Genomic DNA, 25,806 nt, shown 5'->3' with positions numbered 1-25,806 from the left:
ACAGCCAGTGCAGGAATCTCGGCAGGGTACCAACTGCATGTGCTACAGGGCTTACACTACATGGAATTTTAGCATCATTAACTCTGATGGAATTTTAGCATCATTTCTCCAAATAGGTCTTGATATGCCAGTCTGAGGACTTGATCACTGTTAGATCCTGCTGTATTAAATGAGACAGCAAAGGCGTGTGATAGCATGGGAAACTGAGAATTTGTATCTAAGCAAATTGTAAAACTACAAGTTAGAGGACAAGAAAAAGACTGCTCTATCCTAAAGCATATCTGCAATGTATGTGGGACTTAAGTAAAGCTAAAAATGAAAACACTAGGAGAGAAATTGCTCCTTAACAGCCAAATGGAAGAACGGGGTGGGGAAAGGAAGGCGAATGGGAGGAGAAGAGGGGAAACCCAAGAGGGAAGTGGAAGAGAAAAGGGAAGGAATGAAGATTTCAAAGAGAAGAATATAGCTAAGCGCTTCAAAATCACATCTCGCCTGATAAAGGACAGCCCTGGTTTTCCTGTCAAGCTTTTCTCTGTTACGCGAATCTGACACGGCCCACTTCTACCTCACAAATTGTTTACATTTGGAAAGCTCAGTCATGAAACAGAAGAAGGTAAAAAAAAAAACTTCTGTGTAACCAATACCTATTGCTAACACTTTAGCTGAGGCTTCCTGAAGTATTGCCCTTGGTTACATCTGGTGTGAGGCGGGAGCTGGGAGTGGGGGCAGGAGGGGGGTGATTTGTCAGAAAATGAATGTTGACATCAGTTGCCTAGAAGAATCTGTGACGTTTAGAAATGCGTGAGAGGCTTTATAGAGGCACTCTTAAGAGAAAGTTGTTTCTGAGGTTTATATACTGTATAGGACTGCTGACCTTCTCTCCTCCTGGCAAGAACATATGATCATTTCTGACTCTCATCTGTATTTCTAACTTTATTAATGTTGGCTAGTTTAGTATAACTGAGAGAAGATTAGAGATTCTCATGAATCGATACCAAAGTGGAAGGGCAATTTCAACCAAAATTTAGTCTCTTTGCATCATTCTCAAATACAGATTGCTACTTTTTTTAGAACTATTTCAGCTAGAGAATGTTTATGTACAATAAAACTGAAATGTCAGTGTGGGTTTAAGGTGGTTGCTTAACCACCTTAAACAAAATATATATAACAAAATATCTTCTGGTTTTCAGACTTATATTAAAACAGTATGTTAGCTCTATCCTGACAGTATATAAAGACATGGAATTCCTTAGACACTTAACTAAAGGCTTTTTTTTTAAACAGACTCTTGAAGGCCAAACTTGGGAATATTTTAGGGGTGGATAAGTCCATATAACAGTATCTTTAGCCATTCAGCTAACATAGAAGGAAACCACAATTTATTCTTCTTAGATCTTTTCCACTCATTCTTTATATTCTTGGGAGGTAAAAGATATTTTAAAAAGACATAAATACATTTTTTTTTTCATTATTGTTGAACTATCAAAGGAGCACTCTCTTGTGGGACTCCCTTCACTTTCTCCCTCTGTGTATGTTAGCCCACTTCAGAGACCATGGTGAAATGAACCCAAAATGCCAACTTAATATTTGCATTATAAATGGAGACACAAAGGTTATGTTAAAACTTTTGGTTGATCTGGCATATCAAAGATTTCTTTCTAGGCTACTTCAGTGACTGCATTGAAGTAAACTGAAAGCAATAGCTTAAAAGTGGGGGAAAAAAAAAAAGAAGAAGAAAATAGCATCTTTCCAAGGAAAGCTTCAGTTTACTCTCCAAACTGCCTTTCTGAATTATTCTTCTTACTTTCTTCTCCATTTAGACCACTCAAGAAGGAAGACATCTAGGGTTTCCTAAATTCAAATATTCAGCAAGTTCTCATTAAAGTGCAGTCCACTTTCCTTGTCTTTCAAATTTGTACTCCAATTCCATCAAATTCCCTAAATTTTCATTTTATTCTATAGAACTAATTATCAGTACAGAAACTTGGACTTCACCTCTATGTTTACAATGTCTGTCATTTTCCTGTACTTTACAAAATACCAAACAAAATTACAACTCATTAGAGTGTGTATCTGAGAGTCAGTGTATGTGAGGCTAATGAAATTTAAACCAGAAGTTTCCATGTCTTAACAATCATCACAGCTTTCTTAACTTCCCCCTTTAACCTTCATAGATCTGTGGTTTTAGTTTCAGTTTTCAAAAATGGAGATCAGGGCCTTCCTGAAAAATCATAGATAAAGAGAATTGGATCATAGTTGGTCCATTCTTCTATGAACTAGTTGTAAATGGAACCTCTAGGAAGAGACAAAACTTGTCATGTGATACAGGCAACACCAATGGAAAAAGCCGAATGTCTCCATTGTAGCACTACTTTGAGTTGATATATATAAGGGTGAAGGAAATTGCAATGATTTCAGAAGACTGAGAAATATAAAATCATATTTATTAACAGAACCTAATGGGTAGGGCAAGGTATTTTGGTCACCAATTTTGTGAAATATATCTATCTGTGAATTTGTCCATACAATAAGATGTATTGCTATGTCCTCTTTAGATATCTATCTGCTCTCATTTTCTAAGAGCCTATTGACCAAATCAGTATAGTATAGATTATAAGTTCACCTACACTATTAAGATGCTATAAAATTAACTCAAATTTTATTCATTTGTCAGTTTACCATAATTTCAATTGAAAGAAAAAATAATTATTGTGGAGACAGGTATCAGTCTCTTTGTTCTGATTTTAAAGTAGCAAAGCTTTCTACATATGAAAAAATGAGGACTAGAACTCTGGTTATAATTCTACTGTTTCATTATTACTGTTTGGAGGCACATACAAAGTAACAAAGTAGGCCCCAAACTTCTGAATTCACACCCTCCACACACCCTGATTATCATCAAAAGACATGATGGAAAGAAGGATGCAAAGAAGGCAGGAAGAAAAGGCGAGTAGAAAAGAAAGAAGAAAGGGAGAGAAAGGAAAAGGGAGAGCATAGTAAGATGATGTTGCAGCTTCAATAAAGTAGTACTCAGATCTTGGAGAACACAGATGGACAGCAATGCTAACAAGCTTACTAGATCAGAGGTATAACTGCTTCTAAAGGAAATAGTATTCAATAATTTCAACTTCACAGTGAAATTCATTTCTCTCTCTCTGTGTGTGTGTGTGTGTGTGTGTGTGTATGTGTGTGTGTGTGTGTGTGTGTGTTAGTGACTTGATATTGATATATTAGGGGTACAATTCTATACAGTTACCATCACCAGAGTTCTGTGCCCCACCCCCTCCACTAGAAACATCCTTATTATTTATCCTTCTGGAAGTATGGACCAAAATTCTTTTTGAAGTATAGAAGGTAGGAGTTCTGGGAGTCGAGCAGTAGTGCAGCAGCGGGTTAAGCGCAGGTGGCTCGAAGTGCAAGGACCCGCCTAAGGATTCTGGTTCGAACCCCTGGCTCCCCACCTGCAGGGGAGTTGTTTCACAAGCGGTGAAGCAGGTCTGCAGGTGTCTGTCTTTCTCTCCCCCTCTCTGCCTTACCCTCCTCTCTCCATTTCTCTCTGTCCTATCCAACAATGACAGCATCAATAATAACTACAACAATAAAAAAATAAGGGCAACTAAAGGGAATAAATAAATAAATATTAAAAAAGAAGAAAGGAGTTCTGACTTCCCTAATTGTTTCTCCATGGGACATGGTTATTGGCAGGTCAGTCCATACCCTCAGTCTTTTTCTGTCTTTCCCCAGTGGGGCTGGGCTCTGGAGAGGTTCCAGGACACATTGGTGAAGTCATGTGCCCAGGGAATTCAGGATGAAATCATAGTAGCATCTGGAACATGGTGGCTAAAGTGCAGTAAGATGGAAAGCAGGACAAAATATTTGGCAAATAGGAACCAAAAAGTAAGAATAGAACAGATAAAAGTAGGGTCTTTAGGATAGAAGTAAGCTAGGGAATCTATTTTAGGAATGCTCCTAGGAGCCTTTGCTTATGCTTAATATCTAACATTGTGATGGACTAGAAATATTGCCTGGGATGACGGTGTCAGAGTTAAGTGTATAACTAGGAAGCAGGATTAGAGCAGAGAGTTGCTCACAAACTTGAAGAAAATATATAAGTGCAATGAACTTTTTTCCACAGTGATCTAACCCAGAGCCCATATCTATTCATATTTAGAATAAGAGCCTGTACAACTTCTGAGTCCCTGTCAGACTGAGCTCACAGTCCATAGTCACAGCTAGAAATGTTCTAGGCTATATTAATTTCAGAACCCGTCTTCCTGGAGTGGCAGAGTAGAATGACCCAGATATACTCTGAAGAGTGGAGTAGCCCCCCCACCACTGCTAGGAAATTAATTTATTTAAGGTTATTAGATTCTTGGTTTGGGCTTGAAAAAAACTACTGTCTCTTCTTGAACTAATGCAAATTTGCCTCCCAGGGAAGCCTAGACTTCTTGTAGTTATGTCAGATTATTTCACTATATTGTTTTAAACAAATCACGTCCTTGGAAATATATCTTTTATATCTCACTAATTTTTGTACATCAAGTTAAATTCAAGCCACAATATGAGATTCAACTAAATTCTGAATGCATGTGTTTATTCATTAATTTATGCATTTATTTTTTAATAAATTTCCAACTCTTTCAAGTGCAGATTCATAGAGTTCAGTATTTTCATGGGACTCATAAAGCTTCAAATATATTTGCCAATGACTCATTCTAGAGGAAAACTTTGGTAACGCTCTATTATTGCCACATATTCCTGTGTCTGTGTTAGAAACACCTCAGTATCTCCCTTTCTGCCACCACCTCCTACCTACTTCCTCCAGAGTTATGAGACTCAAGGCCACATTACAATGACCTCTCCTGTACTTCACTAAGACTTCTTCACAATGGCGCCACTGAGTCTTCCGGAAAAAACACCTCCATGAAATTGTCCATCTATACTTCTCAGAGGGAAGTCTTCCCAGCAGTAAGGAGGAAGCAAACAAAAATTCATCATAATGCAAAGGAGGCCAGAGCCATTATATTTGAATAACCCTATTCTAGTCTTAACCTTAGTTGGCATTTCTATAAATTACTAATCTTACTGAGGTTTCAAGCCATGCTGAATACTGGAAGACTTCCTGCTGGTTAAGCAATAATTACAAGGAGTAATAATAAGACTTTATCAACACCATTACGATCTAGCTGGTTTAACAGTTCAATCAAACTTGGAAATGAAAGGAGGGGATAGAAATTGCAAGAAACATGAGAAACATTTAACTTGTCAGGAAAGTGAGGCTTTCCAGAAATTACCTATGCATTTTTAGGATATGAAATTTTCAACTATTAAAATTACCTCAAACTGGCATTGTATTTAAGTGTCTTCCTGGTCATAAGACTGAGCTTTTGTGAAGTAGAAAGACATTTTTAGAAGAACTTAAAATAACTATATTTCTTTTTTAAAAGAACACATCAGGTATCTTAATTATTTAATTTAAACACTTATTTATAATTTCTTATCATCCCAGGTAAGTCAGAAGTCAAAATGTTGTGGTCCGGGAGGTGGCACAGTGCATAAAGCATTGGGGTCTCATGCACAAGGTCCTGAGTTCAATCCCTGGCAGCATATGTACCAAAGTGATGTCTGGTTCTTTCACTCTCTCATCCTATATTTCTAATAAATAAAATCTTTTTTAAAAAAAAAGTCAAAATGTTACTTACAGCTCTTTAAACAATCATGCTTAGTCAATATAGAGTTATTGAAAATTAACTATAGAATTTTGTATATTTAAACATGATGGGGAAAAAAAATGTGTCTCTCAGAAAAGTACATCCTTCCACCCAGGAAAGGACTCCATTTTATTAGTTAAAACATTTAATAGGACTAACACAGGCAAGTGTTAAATCCTATAAGATGCAACAAGATCAAAGTGATTCTAAATGATAAATATGTTATTGTTCCTTTCTAACACTGAAATAATCTTGGATTTTACTTTATCTCTATCATAATACTGAATTTTTCAGGAAAAAGAATCAGCTCTGGACACTATATGAACTGCTGCTTTCAGTACACCAGATAAGATGGCAGTTCCTCCCCCACCTCAGGTTCAGATACACCGGAGTGGGTTTTCCTGTTATTCTAAAGCATGCCTTTTTTCCCATATTAACAATAAAAGTCTACTATGCTATCTTGGCAGCAGAAGTTCCTTCCTGAGTACAAGTGTGTCTTATCTGTGGAGAAATTCTGACACCAGGTAGATCGTTGTTTATGTCAAAAAGCATCTCTCTCCTGCAGATAAGTGAGTGTTTCAAGAACTTAGATAAGTGAGCAATCTATCTGTAAATGCACAAAACACTGTGAGTAGTCACTCTTCCCTGAAAAGACTGTTACGCAAATCGATGTTGGATATTGTACATATTACCCAATTGTGTTTTAAAGTTCCCCAACAATTGCCCAGCCCCATCTAGTCTCTAATATAATTAGTGTGTGCTCAGACTCTACAATCCAGTTAAGAAAGGCTAAAAGACTGATTGCTATTCCCAAACTCAACTAGATTTCCCCTACTTATAACACAGGATCCACATTAAGGAGAGGGAAAAAAAATTACAAACTAAGCAATTTACCTTTGTTCTTTCTCTGCATCTCAGAGCTGAAAAACAGCCTATATGACTTAGCTGCCACTAAATCAGTTTGCAGACTCATGTCAACTTGCCAGAACTCTGCTCCTGCTCCTGCAAAAGGGTCAATCAGATAAACTACCTTAGGTCCATGTGTTGGCACCTTACCAATCTGACCTTCCAAGGAACTAGTTTGTTCAAATTTAAATGTGCAAGCTGTCAGGTAAACCATCAATCATCCCCACCTGTTGCTTCTTACGCTCTAAGTATGTGTCAAATGCACTGCTAAGTTTACAGAGATTGATCAGACAGTCCTTGCTCTTTCTTGGGGTACTCAGTTCAGTAACTTGTAGTTCAGTAAAGTCAACATATAAAAACAGCGTGGTAAATGCTAACACAGGAATATGTACAGGGTGGTCAAGTGGTGACACTTCTGGTAGAACATAGACTTTACTACGCATATGGATCTAGGTTAAAGTCCCTGTCCTCAGCTGCAGAGGAGAAGCTTCATGAGTTCTGCAGGTGTCTTTCTCCCACCCCCCTGTCTGTCTTCTTCTACCCTACCCCCCCTTAATTATTTCTGCCCCACCAAATAAAATAAAGAATAAGAAAATGGCTGCTATCAGTGGTGGATTCACTGTGCAGACACTGAGTCCCAGCAACAATCATGGTAGCAAAAAGGAATGAGTTAGATAGACAGACAGACAGATAGATAGATGCAGGATATTCTGAGAAATTGGGGGGAAAGTCAAGGTCACACATCTTCAGGGAAGGGAACAGGAATGGGAGTAATTTTAATCACTAGATAGCCGAAGAATCACACAGTCTGAACCACTGAGGGACTAACAGATTTATTCAGGTGTTGAATGCTTACATGCCAATTCAAACAAAACACTATGCTCTAGCGCCCTCCATTTCAGCTATTCAGTCTGTTCCTCATCTGCCTTCTTTCCTCCAAACCCACTGCCTCAGTCTAGACCCTCATCATCCAGACTAGAGACCACTATATCCTGGATACTTCCTATTGGTCCTCTGGCCTCTACACTGTTAACAAAGGGAGCTTGCTAAGACGATTGCAAATCTCTACACTGCCCAGTGACTAGGGGATAAGACCTGACAAAATCCACTAAAGTAGCAACTCCTGCCATGGTGTGGATGCAGTTAGGGGGAAGCTCATCAGCAGAGCACAGGACTCACATGCTTGAGGATCTAGGTTCAACCCTTAGCACTGAGTATCTTGGAGTAGTGCTTTGATTTTGTTTCTCTGTCTCTTGCACTCATGTCTTTCACAAAATAAATACGTACTTATTTAAATTATAAGTTAGAAAGAAAGGCAGAAAGAGATTCTAGAAAACAGACCAGCAAAATTACGGAGGTGGTACCAAGGACAGTGTGGGCAGAAAATATCTAAAGTTCTAGCATTTGCATCAAAGAAGACTTTGCTTTTAATGATCTCTAGCCACTGGAAGAGATAATTCTAGTGCATTATGAGGACAATTAGTCAGTCTTCTTATAGCAATTACTTCCCTTTTTAAAGAAATTAGATCAGCCCTAATTTCAGAATTTCTCTTCTACTGACAACAAACTCCCTCAAATTTATGTCCTTCCTCTCCTTCAGAATCAGTGGACCTGAAGACCTTTCTTTAAATGCAATCCCCTCATCCATTCCATCAGATTTATTAGTTCATAGAATTCTTCATGGTGATCTTGATCATCAATGTTCTCCTAATTCCACTGGGGTGGGAGGGGATCCCCCCACAACAAGCAATTTTCAGACACCAGCTTGGTGTTTTAGAATTTGTATAAATTCTCTTGGCATGGTCCACCCAAGAAAGCATCAAAATCATCATACTAAGGGTTCAGTCTTATGAGACTCTCCTTCACTTCTCCCCAATCTCTTGGGTTTAACTGCTTTACTAGGGCAGCTTACAGAAGGAAGAAGCACGTTTACACACTAGGTGACCAACTCATTTTAAAGGAACATTAAAAGATATTGATGACCACTGGGTTGAAGGGATGTATGGGGCAAGGCCTGGGGAAAGCTTACCAGCTCTTTCCATACACCCCACATATTCACCAAATGGGCAAGTTCCCAAACCCAGTCCTTGTAGGCTTTTAGGAGACTTCATCACATAACCATAGCTGATGAGTTCACACTGGGAATTGATTCAAGCTCCAGACCATTTTCCTCCTTCAGATGTCAAACGGCAGAGAGAGAGAGAGAGAAGAGAAAGAGAAAGAGAATGAGAGAGTCCAAGAGTGCACAGTTCCCTTCAAGGCAGAGTTCGGGCTGGGCTTGAACCAGGGTCACATACATGCAAAGCAGCGCACTATCCAAGCAAGCTGTTTCACTTGTCCTAGACTAAAAGTTCCAAACTCCTCTAATTACCTACTTGCTATCCTGATAGCCAGCCCCCAATTTGATGTACAGTTTTAAGGGAGTCTCACTTTACCTCACAAAAGACATGCTTTAGCTCTCGCCTCTAGACATTTGTGAAGGTTTTGATAAATCCTGTGCTAAAGCCAGAAATGAGAGAAAAACATTATATATATATATATATGTGTGTGTGTGTATATATACATATATATGTATATATATATTATATATATATATAATATATATATATATAATAAACTGCAATGTTACAGATCATCTTTCTCAACTGCTACCTCATCTCCCCACCAACACTCTGGAGGCAGGAAACTCCAATATTATTTCTTTCACTTTCCCATCTCCGAACATGTCAGTGCTCTATGCATGCTGATAATTCGTCATATAACTTAGCATTTCCTGAATAGAAGAAGTAGGTATTTTTCAGAACTGCTTCTCAGGCAACACTTTGAAACAAGGATAACAGCAAAATTATTCAGAGGAGATGTTCAGCGTCCAGGGTCATTCAATATAAACTTGTAATACAACTGTCTACAGTACATCAGGTGTCCTGCACTCATTATTTCATTTAATCTTTGCAAGTATGTCATAGCAACAATGGTGCCCCTATTTTATAGGTGAGAAAACTGACACTTAGAGCTATTAATCAGCCCACGTTTTCCCACCGTCATTAAATAGATATTTGCAGGCACAGTCAATTGGCTATGTACTGTACATATGTAATAGGGATGCAATGTTCACCTAAAACAATGTATAGGAGCCAGGTGCATTCACACACATTACCATGTGCAAGGACCAGAGTCCAAGTCTCTGGTCTCCTCCTACAGGGGGAAGTTTCTCAAGTGTTGAAACAGTGCTGCAGTTGTCTCTCTGCCTCTCCCTTTCTACGTCTCTCCCTCTTTGATTTCTCTCATTCCTTTAAAAAGAAGCCACTAAGAGCAGTGAGTTCATCATGTAGGCACTGAACTCCAACGATAACCCTAGTGACAATAGAAATAATAATAATAATAAATTAATTATTAACAATTACCAAATGAAGCATAGAGTCTAGTAAAAAAGAAGAAACCAAACGTTACTCAGACAAATGAGTGTGAAATTGTGCATTTAGTAGGCTTTAATCTGATCAGGAGAAGTGAGAGAACATCTGTTGCAGAATAGAGTCAAAAGTAACTAGGACTTACTCATAGGGAGAAAGGATGAAAAAGAGGAAGTAAGGAAATTCTATATGGTATAACAGTAGATCCAGGATTCAGTCTACATCCAGTGGGATTAAATGTCATGGATACCTTTGAAGAATGCTAGAAACTACATTGAATTGAATAGTGCTTTCTGCTTTTCCATGTGTACAACACAGGTTCAAGGCCAGCATTGAAGGAAACTTTGGTGCTGTAATCTCTTTCACACTCTCTGATTCTCTGTTCTTTCAAAAAAAAAAAAAAAGTTGAGAAGTGGTAAACAGAAGGTTAAACCCACTATATATCCTAAGTTTCAAATGCAAATAATTATGAGCATGTAGTTCTTCAGAGTAATTAAGTTTCTCTTAATAGAAATACTTTACTTTTAGGGGAGGGGTAGATAGCATAATGGCTACGCAAAGAGGCTCTCATGCCTGAGGCTCCAAAAGTCCCAGGTTCAATCCCCTACACCACCATAAGAAAGGAAGAAAGAAATATTTCACTTTTTAAGTTAAAAAGAAATTCCATTAAGATATATTTCAGCCTCAAATGAATTAAGAAATCTAGGCAATGATTAAGAATGGCTACTAATAATACAAAAAGAGAGGTAACAAGACACTGTCTGGTGGTCCGGGAGGTGGCGCAGTGATAAAGCTTTGGACTCTCAAGCATGAGGTCCCGAGTATAACCCCGGAAGCATATGTACCAGAGTGAAGTCTGGTTCTTTCTCTCTCGTCCTATCTTTCTCATAAATAAAATAAAATCTTAAATTAAAAAAAGACTGTCTTCTATTATAAATAAAATTGACACTATGAAGTAATTGCCAAAAAAAAACAAACCCAAACCTGAAACCAGCTGTGCCTTTAAGTACCACTTTATAGGAAGTAGAATAGACTGAGGAAGATGTCAAAAAGTAATCGAGAAATTTAATCATTAAAATCAGAAAGTTCAAACGAAAAGTGACCCAATTTCTTTACCAACTAGCTATCAAGAGGCAAAAAAGAATTAAGAGAAAAGAAAAATGAAACCTATAGATTAAAAGACACTTTAGAGTCATAGCTGCAAGTAGCCAGCTATGGACCTTATTAGGATCTAGATTCAAGCAAGTTACAAGTGGAGAAATCTAAATCTCGACTTGATTTTGATGTTGAATAATATTAAGAATTTTTTTAAGTTAGCTTTACTAATAATATTGAAAGGGCTTTTTAAATAGAGTCCTTAACTTTTCAGTATTTCAAAATGTTTCTGAAGAAATTTCCCTGAAATAATCTTATTAAAACAAGAGCCAATGAACATATAAATTAAATGAGATTTGCTTATGAATTGATTGTGGAATCTGCATGGGAACATGAAGATTCATTATGCTCTGGATGGCATTTTGCATATGGTTGAAACTCACATGAATCTCAATAATAAATTTTACCTAATTTATTAGTGCAATAATATCTTTTGATTCTTTCTCTCTGACTCTTTATACAAAGGCTCTTGACCCTTTGCTAAGTGTAGCATTCTCTCTTCAAGGTTCAGTAGAAAAACAACCATCCAAAAATTCTCTCCATCAAAGGAAAGGACCACGTGTGTTAAGGGCAATATCCTGGCCCTAATTATCTTTTTTTTTTTCAGGACAAGGTAGCTTTTAATGCAAAGACAGTTGGGCCAGCTCTGTAACATGCTTGGATAATAGATATATTTGTTCAGTGCTGACCATAGACAGCCTAAAACAGCCCACACCCTTCGAAACCATTTAGATTACACCCTGTCACATCTCTTCCTCATTTTTCAACTTCACTTTTTTTTACTGTCCTGCATTTTGACATCATGGGCATTTATCAGCAAGGACATAGTCCTCCTTAGTTACCGTAAGTTTACTTTGTGTTTATATAGAAAAGTTGACAGTTGGGGGTCGGGCGGTGGCGCAGTGGGTTAAGCGCATGTGGCGCAAAGCGCAGGGACCGGCCTAAGGATCCCGGTACGAGCCCCCAGCTCCCCACCTGCAGGGGAGTCGCTTCACAGGCGGTGAAGCAGGTCTGCAGGTGTCTATCTTTCTCTGCCCTTCTCTGTCTTCCCCTCCTCTCTCCATTGCTCTCTGTCCTATCCAACAACGAATTGCGTCAACAAGGGCAATAATAATAACCACAACGAAGCTACAACAAGGGGAACAAAAGGGGGAAAAAATGGCCTCCAGGAGCGGTGGATTCATGGTGCAGGCACCGAGCCCAGCAATAACCCTGGAGGAGGAAAAAAAAAAAAAGAAAAGAAAAGTTGACAGTTGCAGGCATGCAAACTTTATTCAGGCCTTAGAGATCTTTGGGGTCACCCCCTTCTTGTTTCCCTTGGGCAGTTAAGTTAGGTTCCAAAAGATTGACAGGACTTGCTCAAGACACAGAGTGAAGAGGAGAACCAAACATGAGCACTCTAAAATGCCAGACATAGTCTTTCCCTCTAGATTCCGATCTTTGAGAATAGTGGCTCACTAAGAACTCTGATGTGTATTGTTCATTCTAACCACTGTGTCCTCAAATTTACAAGTCTCAGCAATGTCATTAGGTCCACAAAAGCTACTCCTTTTACCCAGATCTATATATTATAACAGTGAGAATATTAAGCTTGAAGGTGGTTTGTGATCAAGGAAGAGTGGGTCATGCTTTCTCCTCACCCAGAAGACGCCGTGTGTGCTTCAAGCCCCTCACATATGATATTTTACTTTGAATCCTTTTTTTTTTTTACTCCTTGCATAGGTTTCTAGACTTTAATCACTTTCAAAATCTTGTAAAAAAAAAAAAAGTGCAGAGGACCCCCACCAATGTGTCCTGAAACCCTGTTTCCCCAGATCCTTGCCCCACTAGGGAAAGAGAGAAGCAGGATGGGAGTATGGATCCACCTGCCAACACCCATGTTCAGCGGGGAAGCAATTACAGAAGCCAGACCTTCCACCTTGTGCACCCCATAATGACCCTGGGTCCATACTCCCAGAGGGTTGGGTTAAAGAATAGGATCATATCAGGGGAGGGGATGGGATACGGAGTTCTGTTGGTGGGAATTGTGTGGAGTTGTACCCCTCTTATCCTATGCTTTTTGTCAGTGTTTCCTTTTTATAAATAAAAATATTAAAAATAAAATAGAATAGAACTCCAACAACAACAACAAAAAAGTACTGGTGCACATTTGAACCCTCTCCTCACTTGACACTAGGCAGATACAGAGATTAATAAAACTAACATCTTAAGCAGTACCCTGGCACCAGTTAGTCATTCCCCAGCTGAAGCAATTGGCTAAATAATGATTGAAAATAATGCTCTAATTTCTTTGGTACTAATTCCTTATAAATGCATAAAATTTCTCTCATCCCAGTTAAGTTTTATAGTTTTCCAAGAAAACCATTCCCAAAAATAATAAGTGAATTGCCCATGGTCTCAGTAGTGGCTAGGACATTGCCAAGAGCAAGGCCTCTATCTAACTGACCCTGAATTCTACTTGGTCAGTGCAGCCCAAGAGAGGAAAGTACCATCTGAGTGTCTCTCAGAGCTTGGGGCAAGAGGGAGCAATGTCCCCAGAAAAGAACCATCAGAGAGAGTCTCAATGAATTGGTTATTTTATTCCCCTTCATGATCTTCCTGTGAAACGGCCAAAATAAACTGTGCATTTTTAGAAAGAGCTGCAAAATGGCTGTGGGAGAATAGCCTCCCCATGAACCTGATCCTGGGTGTGTGTAAATGGTTCATGACTCTACTATTTAGTGCACATGAGTCACCCAGAACACGGGGAGGCTCCAACATAAACCATGTCTTCAGACCTCACCCTCAGTCCCTGCCACAAGCTTATTCACACATGATGTGCTAGCCTAGCACCCACAGCCCCCCAATCATCTGTGAGTCAGAGCTCATTATGTGGAACACATCAGACGTAACTATCCTAAAGCCTTGACATTATTTTCTGAATTGAACAAAAGAAGGGAACGTGAGAGTGAGAGGGCAAAGTCGAGGTTCCTACAGTAAATAGATATGAAGCTGGACCAAAGGCACCAGAATGGAAATCTCCAAGTTGCACGTTCCCTAGTGGAGGTCAAAAGCTCTGTAGCAGAATGGCTGAGAGCAAACCCTGCTCTGCCCAAACATGTGATTTAAGCATTGCTACTCTCAGCTTTGTTCTCAGTGCAGAGGAGGAAAATAATGCCTTCTACTTCTAAGGACTTCCTCCTATTAAACTGTTTGTACCTGGAATATGTATAGAAATATTATTTTGGGCGCTGGGCGGTGGCGTAGCAGGTTAAGCGTACATGGCGCGAAGCCCAAGGACAGGCGGTGAAGCAGGTCTGCAGGTGTCTATCTTTCTCTCCCCCATCTGTCTTCCCCTCCTCTCTCCATTTCTCTCTGTCCTATCGAACAACCATGACAGCAATAATAACAACAACAATAAACAACAAGGGCAACAAAAGGGGAAAAAATTGCCTCCAGGAGCAGTGGATTCATAGTGCAGGCGCTGCGAGCCCTAGTGATAACCCTGGAAGCAAAAAAGAAAGAAAGAAATATTATTTTGCCTTAAGAATACCTCGGTTTAAAACCATCTATGTCAACAGTATCAACCATGAAGTTTAACCCATTAACCACTGCAAAATAAAAGGTGATCACAAAACTGAATTTAGATCATTTTGTTAATGACAAGCTTTCTCAGTATATATATATATAAATGCAAGGGAGTTGGGCTGTAGCGCAGCAGGTTAAGCGTAGGTGACGCAAAGCACAAGGACCGGCATAAGAATCCCGGTTCGAGCCCCCGGCTCCCCACCTGCAGGGGAGTCGCTTCACAGGCGGTGAAACAGGTCTGCAGGTGTCTGTCTTTCTCTTCTCCTCTCTGTCTTCCCCTCCTCTCTCCATTTCTCTCTGTCCTATCCAACGACAACGACAACAACAATAATAACTACAACAATAAAACAACAAGGGCAGCAAAAAGGGAATAAATAAATAAAATAAAATATTTTTAAAAATTTAAAATAAAAGAAATGCAAAATAGTACAACTTGTGAGTAAATCCCTATGGCCTCCATAACATCTTTGGGGAGTTTAAGTTTATAATCTTGAATAAATGTCTTTCAAACAATTCTATCTTAGAACTATGTCTAGGTATCCTTGTTTTAATTTTTAGGTTCACGAGCTTATTTATCTTCTCACAAAAGTTCAAAATCTAATTTCTAGCACAGGTTACTTGCCGTAATGAACTCTATAAGCTTTAAAATGACAGGTTGAAAGAGATAATTTTTTAGAGTTATGAATTAATAGTCATATATGTCAAAGACTTTGAAAGTGCCAACTTTTTCATATTTATAGATATATTGTTGAAATGATAAAAAATGAACTGCAGAAAGAGGAGAGAGCTGTGAACCACATACAATGAATCAAACATACTTAACAAGACATGTACAGACACTTTGCTGTGCATCTCTTTTATTACATTACATTAATCAAAGACAGCTAAAGACATCCATCTGAGCAAAGTGTCACAATGATATTCTATAGAAACATTCTTTTGAAAAGAGTCAGTCCTGACAGCCATATCAACTATATTGTCTTAAGTGATTGTCAACCACATTTCTCTGAAATTAAGACAATTTATGTATGTGTCTCTCTCCCTCCACCCACTTCCTCCCACCCATAGAAGCTGTTTTTTTTTTCTTATGAAAAAAATTTGATTGGGAAAAATGCACAAACTTTGATGAAAATTAAGAAAAAGTGGATGTATATGATTTAATTTTTTGAAAGTGTTATTCAATGCTACATTATATGTTCTCACAAATCAGAATTAAAAAACTGAGTTATTTAGCCAAATATTTAATCTGAGCTTAAGGGAATATTACCCTAATGCAAAACAGACCTGATGGTTGTACATAGTTATGATGTACTCTCTTTTCATTTTCATGCTGATAAACTACTTACTGCATTTTTATACATGATGTTCACTGTGTGTATTTGGAAAGAATGTTTAAATTCTATTAAGTCCTACTTTATGGAAAACTGTATCTATCACTTAATAGTCTATTTAATATAGAGATAAGTACACAGAAGTGTAAGCAGATGAGGAAGATGAGTAATACACAAGAATCTGTAACCATCAGACTATGTGAATATCACAGTATGTTATTAAGGTTTTTTTTGTCATAATCAGATATTTCAGGAAAAAAAATAGCAATAGTGTCCTAAAAACACAACTTCTCTTGTCTTCCGATAGCCCAGGTAATTTGATATATACATTCAAATAATATGTATAATGCCATATATCAATATTTTGGTTTTATCATTTATAAATTGAAATTGAAATGGATAGTCAAACAATTTAGCCTCTGGGCTACTTTTAATATACAAGGGGGGGAAAAATCTTCACATGACTTCAGGGACAGTTTATTTTAATAACTATACAACTGAACAATCGAAATCTGAAAAAATTGACATTAGTAGCTAAGTATCTTCATTTTTACAGAGACTCTACATACAAAGCAGATAGTAGGTTGGAAGATACCAGAGGGGTCAGAAGATAGCCCACCCAGTAGATTGCATGTCTTGTCATTATGAAGCCCTGGGTTCAAGTCCTGCTATCTCCTACATGTACTTGGCGTGCTCCACTGATGCTGGAACAGGGCTAAGTTATCTTCCTTTCTTTGTATATCTCTCCCTCTCTTTTCTCTCTTTGCTTCTCTTTCTATAATGAAAAAGGAGAAATTGGGTCCAGGAGACTATGCAGCAATATCATAACTGCAAGAGGCCCTGAATTAATTTTTCTAGCACTGTGATTAAAAAAAAGAAGTTTCCCATGAATTTTTTCATGTATATCATATGATCTATATAACCCAAACTTATATAATGTTAAAGCAGCTTGATAACTTCAATGAAAAATACATAAGAAGGGCAAGGCAGTGGTGCATCTGGTTGGGAATATACACTAGTATGTGCGAAGACTCCCTTTAGCAGCCCTCACCCCCAACTACCACCTGTGGGAGAAACGCTTCAGAAACAGTGAAATCCTGCGACAGGTGTCTCTCTCTTTCTCCCAGTCTGTCTACTCTCCCCCTCTCAAATTGTCTTTGCCCTATCAAATAAAAGATAATTTTTAAATAATGGAATGATAATGATAAAAGTTAAAAAAAAAAAAAGTTATTGGGAACTGTGGATTCATCCTGCAGGAACCAGGCCTCAAAGATAACGGAACCATCCTGGGGCACAGTTTTCTGCACAGAATATAATTTGGAATCGACCAAGTGAACATGGGGGCTACAGAACCATCCTGGGGCACAGTATTCTGCAGTGGAATAGCATAATGCCAGAGATGATGATCGTAGTGTGGAAGCGCTCGCACCCCATGAGGAGCTGGCCAGTCTTGCAATGGTGTTATTCCTCGCGCCCACCTTTGCTGCAGATTTTATGAGATGTTTGTGAAATGACAGAGTGCAACCGAGAGTAACACCAAGATAGACTGGCTGGGCTTCATGCCGGATTCTCGTACTGCCAAGCTGCACATTAAGCTCACGCGAGGCCGAGGCATGGTGTAGATGGAAAACAGATGATACCGTTTTTGCAGTGCTAGGGATTAGTCGCCACTTTTTTTACAGTAATCAGATATCAGAGAAATGTCTTTCGTGAGTGTTTCCTCAAGGATGTCGAACTTGGATGCCTGAGTTGCACAGCAGATGTCATCGGCATAGATGAACTTCCTTGAAGAAGTTTCTGGAAGGTCATTGATGTAAATATTAAATAGCGTAGGAGCCAGAACACTGGGGGAGGCCACTTGAAACAAGTCTCCATCTGCTAGACTTGTCACCCAGATGCACCCGGAATCTTCTGTTTTGGAGAAGAAACGATATAGTGTTGGCCACGCATAGAGGCAGGCATCTTGAGATCTTGACTAGGAGACCACGGTGCCAGACCGTGTCATAGGCTGCTGTGAGATCAACAAAGACAGCACCCGTCTTTAAATTCTTCTGGAATCCATTTTCAATGTAAGTTGAGAGGGCCAGGGCTTGTTCGCAGGTAGATCTTCCTGGGCAGAAACCAGCCTGGGCGGGTGATAGGAATTTCTCTGTAAGATGAGAAATACGTGACAGAAACAGCCTCTCAAGGAGTTTGTAACAGATGGAGAGGAGAGAAATTGGTCTATAGCTGGCGGCCAGTGTTGGGTCTTTCTTTGGTTTCAAAACTGCTATAATCTTCGTACGACACCAAACTTTGGGCATAGACTCAGATTCCAAGATGTGGGACAGGAATGAAGCGAGCCACTTCTTTGCCGCGGGACCCAGGTTAAGAATGAGTTCTGGGGTGATGTTATCATAGGCAGCAGCTGTTCCCGGTTTAACCCTCTTCAAAGCGTCTTCCAGTTCAGACAGTGTAAAGGGAGAGAGTTTTGGAGATGGACAAGATAACCGGAAGTGGGATGACCACTCATGGGAAATTTCTCTTTTCCAGACTGGGTCGATCTTAGTACGTCCAACTTGAGTTAGGTGACTGGCCACTGAGTTTGGAGATACGGGAGGATGGGAGACGGGAGGGGGTTGGCTACCAGCACCCAGTCTGTGAAGAAGCTTCCAGGCCTTCCTACTTGAAGGATGAAGTTCAGACTTTCCATGAGTTGTTGCCAACGGGCTTGGAGTGCTGCATCCAGGGAGGCAATGAGATAGATGGTCAGCCACATCTGGGTCGCCCGACTCATCATACTGCTTTAGTAGTTGCTCGCATTCAGCATCAAGACAAGGCGTATAGTTAGCATGTCTCCCACGAGGAATGGCTTGGGAAGCTGCTTTGAAGATGGCTTGGCGGAAGCGCCTGTAGGAATCTTCAGAGGGGATACAGTTAATTGGAATTGCAGGAATAGATTTGTTGGTAAGATCACTGAACAGACGCCAGTTTGCTTTCCTAAAGTTCCATCTTAGTTTCTCCGAGCACAGAATCAGTGGCAGCTGGAGACCAATGTGGATAATAGCTGGGCGGTGATGACTGTGCAGGAAGATCTTGAGAACGTGTCTCGTAGTGGGAAAGGCTTGGCCGTTGACTGTGCTAATCCAGCACTGTGAAAAGAGCCTGGCTGTTTGGGATCGTATAATAGGGAGAGGTCATTCGCTGAAGCCCACTCGGCTAAGATAGAGCCGTCAGCACGAGTGGAGGAATATCCCCAGTCTTGGTGAGAACTATTAAAGTCTCCAACGTAAACGACTGGGTGATTCGGGCTAGGCAGGACCTTATTATCCCATGAGGCACTGGGAGGCTTATATATGTTGACAAGCTGAATAGTTCCAATAGTAATGGAGTCGTAGAAGGTCGAAGAGGCCGTGTGGTAAACAGGTTGCATTGGATCGACCTTCCCGTGGTGCATCCCATGAGTACCCATTCATTGGGGAAACTGACGATCCTTCCTAGCCGACTGAATCCACATGGATCCCAGTCACTTTCAAAGCACAGTGCTTAAAACCATGGACTCTTACAGGCTGGGAGTATGGATCGACCTGTCAATGTCCATGTTCACCAGGGAAGCCATTACAGAAGCCAGACCTTCCACCTTCCCCATGATGACCCTGGGTCCATACTCTCAGAGGGATACCGAATAGGAAAGCTATCGGGAGGAGATGGGATACTGAGTTCTAGTGGTGGGAGTTGTGCCCCAATTCTCCTATGTTTATTGTCAGTGTTTCTATTTTATAAATAAGTTGGTTTTTTTTTAAAAAAAAAAAAAAAAAAAAGGGAGTCGGGCGGTAGCGCAACGGGTTAAGTGCATGTGGCACAAACACAAGGACCGGCATAAGGATCCCGGTTTGAGCCCCCGGCTCCCCACCTGCTCCAGGGGAGTCACTTCACAAGCGGTGAAATAGGTCTGCAGGTGTCTATCTTTCTCTCCTCCTCTCTGTCTTCCCCTCCTCTCTCCATTTCTCTCTGTCCTATCCAACAAAGACAACAACAATAATAGCTACAACAATAAAAAAAAAAAAAGGGCAACAAAAGGGAATGAATAACTAAATATTTTTTTTTAAAAAAAGGACTCTCAAGCAAGAAGTCCAAATTCAATTTCTGAAATTGCATGTGCCAGAGTAATGTTGTGATTCTCTCTCTTCCCCTTGTTCTGACTAATAAATAATTCTTTATTTATTGAGTCTGATGACCACAATCTGCTCATCTATATTATCTGAAAGATTAATGAAAAGAATAAAAGAAGCATTTTTTTTATAATAGTGACTGAAGCTTTATCAGTTAAGTTCATTACTCTTATTTTACGACCGAGAACACTGAGGCTGCATTGGATGGGAGTGCCTTGGCCATGGTATCATGGCGGTAAGTAGAGAAAACCCAGAGTCAGTAAAATCCAGTCCTTCCCCATTCCTAAATTCTTTGGGGCTTATGAGTTTGCTAACCTGGTAGAAGTTTGTGGAATCTCCTTAACAAAGACTTACTAGATCCCATTAGTACCCAGAAAATATCTTCTCTGAAAGTAAGTCTGAAAGACTCTCACAGGGTTGGCTAAAAAGATTGGTCTGTAGGGATAAATCAAAACCAGGTGGGATCACCTCCTCAAAAGACCTATCTTCAAGTGTTTGCACATAACGATCACGAGGAACTTTCAGAATTCAAAGTAACACTTGCTCTCGGTGTATATTTGTTTTTGTTTCTGTTCTCACTAATCTAACAAGATTGCAGAAAGAATAGGTACCAAGTTGAGAAATGCAATTTGAAACAGAGAACATCAAGATCGGGTTACTGGTTTTGTTTTACCCACAGAAAGACTTCAGATTTCTAAATTTAGTTTCAGTGTCTTAAAAACTGGAATATTTGCCAGATTGCTATCTTTACTCAAGTCCCACACTCTAGCCATCAGCTGAAGGAGAATGGATGCCATTCAAGTGTAGAGAAGCCACTTAGTGTAAGGCTCACCATCACTTTCTAACCTCCCCAGTCAACTCTCAGTATATTCAATTATATTTTTCACTGGATGCCTACATATATTTTTTGTGAGTACTGGTCTAAAGTGCGTGTGAAATCCTCAGACAAGCGATCCAATCTTCTTTTTGCTGACATGTTGCTCAGCTTGAAGCTTCTTGCTTCGACACCATAAGCTCTCCATGAAATTACAGAAAACTCATGAATGAGAAAGAAGTAGGTTGTAAAGGAGAAGTAAGATCAGGCTTTGAGTCATTTGTGCTTCCTTTCAAACAAGCAGAGCTACCATTACTCTCTCAGTTCTCCGTCCTCTCAGTACAGAGCATGGCAAACGCTAGAAGAAGAAGTACAGAGCATAAAACTAAGCAAGTTGGTTGGATTCCAAAAAAAGCAAATATTTCTCAACAGGTAGCACCTCTCTCCATAACAGCAGCAGGCAGGTAAAGCAACCTGCCACTTCTCAGCGCCTCTTTGCGATCACTTAGAGAAGAACTGGGGATAAAATAAGCAGCAAATGGAGAGAAATCCTGTTCAGAGATTCCTGGCTTGCACCCCTCCCCTTTCCTCTGTTTGCATCCTCATAGGCCCCATGACTTTCCCACTCATCCAGAGTTTTGAAACACAGCGAACACTAGAGACAACTGGCAGGTGATTTCAAGTCATTACCTGCCTGCTATGCTAATTACAAGCAATTACCTGCCAGCAGCACACAGTTTCGCAGTTTCATACAGTCTGTGAGACACAGGGAGGGTCTATTTAACTGGAAGGATCATTTTTTTCTCAGACTAAAGAAAGCCAGCCTTGGCATCCCTGTGCCTATCAGTTTTACCTCATGTTTAATTGGCACTCATTCTGTAAGGATTGTCTTGGTGTGTCTTGGGCCAAAGGGATAACCACAGGCTCCTAGCACTCACCTCTCATTCCCTTAACTCCAACATTGTTAGGCATTAAGAGAAAAAAATACATAAAACATTTGATATAGTTTTCTTTTTCCTCCTATACCAATTCTTTGAGAACATACAAAGTACAGAATGAATACAACTATCACTTTGAAAGAATATTTCATAATAAATATTTTAGATTTTAGATTGCCATTGATTATTTCCTATCAATAAGATAAAGTTCCATTAAAATCTTAATTTCCCTTTGCACAACAGATATTGCTAGTGTCTGTAAATTATGCATGTCTCTATTAAGTGGAGGTCTATCAAAGATTGCCATTTCTAATCCAAACTATATGCAAATAATGATACAATGGGTAATGAAAGATTGTAATGCTTTCCACCTACTTTTTAGAATACAAAGAACCCTGTTCTTCTGACCTAATTTTTAAGTTTACTTTTATTTTACTGATATTTACTCTCAACATAAGAATAGGAATTCATCAACTTTTAATTGACAGAGTTTATTTTAAAGAAGCAAAAGAAAAAAAAAACTTTTTCTTATCTGTGTCTTGGCAATGAACACAAGCATACCAGGTATGTCACACACACGTTATATTTTGCCTTAACTTTGAGAATGATTTGTAGGATTTTCCAGAATGAGACCTCTTTTTTATTCAGCAGCTTTACTATAAAGAAAGAACATTCTTTTGACTGCAAATATAGCAATTATGCCAAGTTATGCTTTGACACTGTTACCACAGGCAAGTGGCCAAAGAGCGTCCACAGTCAAAATATCTAAGCAAGTTAACAAGCTCCCTTTACTCTCTACAGAGCAGAAGAAGAAAGGGAATCCAGCCCCTGAGAGATGTTAAAATGAAGGAGAAAAAAGGCTGTTTGTGTTTGTTAAAGAAAACAGTACAGTGTCATGGGCTGATCAAGGTGTAGAATCTGAATACAAATTCTGACAGATACCCAAGACTGCGTTTGACAGTGAGCCTTTTTCCAGGTCAGGTCTGCTGGATGATCTTAACTAATGAATGATTCTGGTCTGCAAGCCCTTGTGTTGAAACTATCCCTTGTTTTCATGGTCTGGTCATTCCAATCTGGCCTGCCTCTCACTGCCCTGCTCCCAAACCCTTTCCATGACTGCATTTTGAATCCTCTGTTTTTATAAAATATAACCATTTACCACACAAAAGACATTGAAACTAATTAAGTGAACTCCAAAGAGCTATTACAAATCATTTTGTTTCAGCCAGAGATATCAGATTTAATTAGGTGATCGGTATTGATGGGGTACCAGAAAAACAAAAGTTATCTCCTGTTTGAAAAGGTTCAGGCCCTATAGAAACCCAGTCTTCTCACTATGATACAAATAATAATTGAACGTTTCTGGGGGAGGGGGGGAGACAGGCATGAAAAGAGTTTTCTGTTAAGAGACAAATGCTTCCAACTAATGTTTGTTTTCTCTTGCCAGGTGATTTAAAAGCAAACAAACAAAACAACAAAGTCACATTCAAGAAATCACAACAACCATGACACAGAATCTAAAGTGGTTTTAGCAAATAAAATTTTTGCAAATGATTAATCAAAACCTACTGAGCCTATCACCTTCAGTGGTTATCAAGAGACTTGCTTGATAGGACAATGAAAAAAAGCTTATCCCCCCGCCCCCAAAAAAACCTGTCTGATGACAGCCTTCCTTCAATTTATAAAACAAAAGGTTCATATTTAAAGGTGACTATAAGATATGAACTTCAATGGAATAATTTGTTCATAAAGAAAATGGAAAACCATAGATCCTATCTGGCCTCTGCCTAGTACAGCATCCTGAATTACAGTGCACTCTGTTTCTATCACATTCATTAGGGAAGTGTTGTTTTAATATATATAATAAATAGCACCGGCTAGAGTAATTATTTTTAATTAATATTTATCATTAATTAGTTGTCAATCTCCACTATGCAGATATATTGGATCTTAAAAGAAGGTAGTGTTATTTTCAATAGAAGACAGTTTACTTGTATTAAAATGTTTATCAGATTAAAAAAGGGAAATGTTGCGTTTATTCTTACGACAGTCAGATGTCTTACGGATGGTGGAAATTCATGTCATTATCTTCTTACCTCTCAGCTTTGCACACACAGACAGATTAGGGAGGAAAACAAATACATGCAAGTTTCCACGTGATAAAAAGTGGTTCACTGTTGTCTCTAACTGTATTTATAGTGTTAATACCGGCTTTTTAGATGTTGTTGCTCAACAATTTTGCTGGAATTTTTATCCAACAAATGCACATAACTTTAGATGACAGAATAGCCTTAAAGCAAGTGTGGAACGGCTATACAAGTTACCAAAAAGACCAAGGCAATATTTCCCAAGCTTAAATACACCTCGAAATTCCTCTCTTTAGCTCTTAAAATGTTGAAAGGAAAATCATTTTCTATGTTGGCATTTAAATGGTATTGTTTCATGTGAAAAGAGTTACTGAGACATTTGTTGGAAGTCAACAAAAAATAATTTGGACATATTTTGAACTTATTTTATCTGACTCTTCGACATTTAATTTGGTGTGAAAAACGGCAACGGTAGAAAACAGATGTTAAGGGGCCAAGTATACAGCAGAGGTCAAAACAAACATAAAACACTGCTTCCATTTCTAAAAGGGGGGGGGAATGATTCCTCCAGCAACAGGTTGGTTCTATGTTAAACCTGCCTTTTTTATTGTTCTGCTTAGGATATCTGTAGACTGCACAATGCAATGCTGTCTGCCGTGGAGCAATACCTCTCAGCACTGGTAATTTAAGACTTTCTTCTCTGTAATACACTGAACCATCATAACCTGTCTCTTCCCATTTAGTTTAACCTACAACCACCACATACTGATTTGGCTGTGTGTGGCTTTTTCTATTGCCATTTATTACTCTGCTCGACTCCTGAAATTCTGTTTGCAATTTAAGGCCACAAATTAGAAGCGTAAGTCATCTGTTTCCTATAATCCCCCTGTCAGGACTGGAATCACATTTGGAGCTCAGCACTGAGCCTGGGCCTGGGCCCTAACAGACTTTCTGATTGGCCGGCCTCTATAAAAGCTGCAGTGGAATAAATGCAATGCTGTGGAAAATAGAATGTTCTGGGGGGGAAAAAAGAGAAAAAAAAAACAGATTTCAAATATTCTTTCTCACATAATCACCAAATTAATTAGTATAGTGGGAAGTATGGTCCACCCCCCCCCCCCCATAAATAAGAGTTGATTATTAGTTAAGTAAAAAATGCTAAGTATTTAAAATTGCATGTGGGAGAAAACTGTAATCCTGCTTCATCAGCTATGTATTTTTATCACATATGGAATGTCTTTTATAAGTCTTGCCGTGTTTCTTTCAAAACACATTTTAATATTACGATTTTACTAATTAACTGGTTATGTTTTAAGTAGTGTTATAGAGCTTGTGCTAAGCTAAAAACTATGAAATCTGAATCCACTCTTTCTACCACATTTTCTTTTTACCATATTTTGGTGAATTTTACTTAGTATCTCTGGAGATGATAAAAAGGTCTCAAAAAAAATCAGCATCTTTTGAAAAACACATCCTTCTTTTAATAATTTAAGAATTTCAAACATTTAGAAATATGGATGATTTGCTTTTTCTTTTCAGTGCATTTTATATATTTCCTACTACCCCTGTTGTGACTTTGTACTCTTTTAGCATTCCATACTTTAAAATATTTGTACTTTCCATTTTATTTTAAGTGCATGGCATCAGTTTACATCTTAAAGATAGCACGATAAATATATATATATATATATATATATATATATATATATATATATATATATGAGAAATACAAAAGA

At 38.9% G+C, this 25,806-nt stretch overlaps 1 long non-coding RNA gene across 1 annotated transcript; it reads left to right on the top strand.

Annotated features, from left to right (window-relative positions):
* The first annotated feature begins 473 nt into the window (after positions 1-473).
* Positions 474-24,752, top strand: LOC132534339 (uncharacterized). The gene is made up of 3 exons (XR_009546066.1): positions 474-613; positions 20,368-20,466; positions 24,691-24,752. It is a non-coding gene; the product is annotated as an uncharacterized LOC132534339 (long non-coding RNA).
* The last annotated feature ends 1,054 nt before the right edge of the window (positions 24,753-25,806 follow it).

The sequence above is a fragment of the Erinaceus europaeus genome, chromosome 18, assembly GCF_950295315.1.
Source record: "Erinaceus europaeus chromosome 18, mEriEur2.1, whole genome shotgun sequence".
NCBI lineage: Eukaryota > Metazoa > Chordata > Mammalia > Eulipotyphla > Erinaceidae > Erinaceus > Erinaceus europaeus.
Note: the sequence above shows the minus strand (reverse complement) of the source record. Positions and strands in the feature narration are given on the sequence as shown.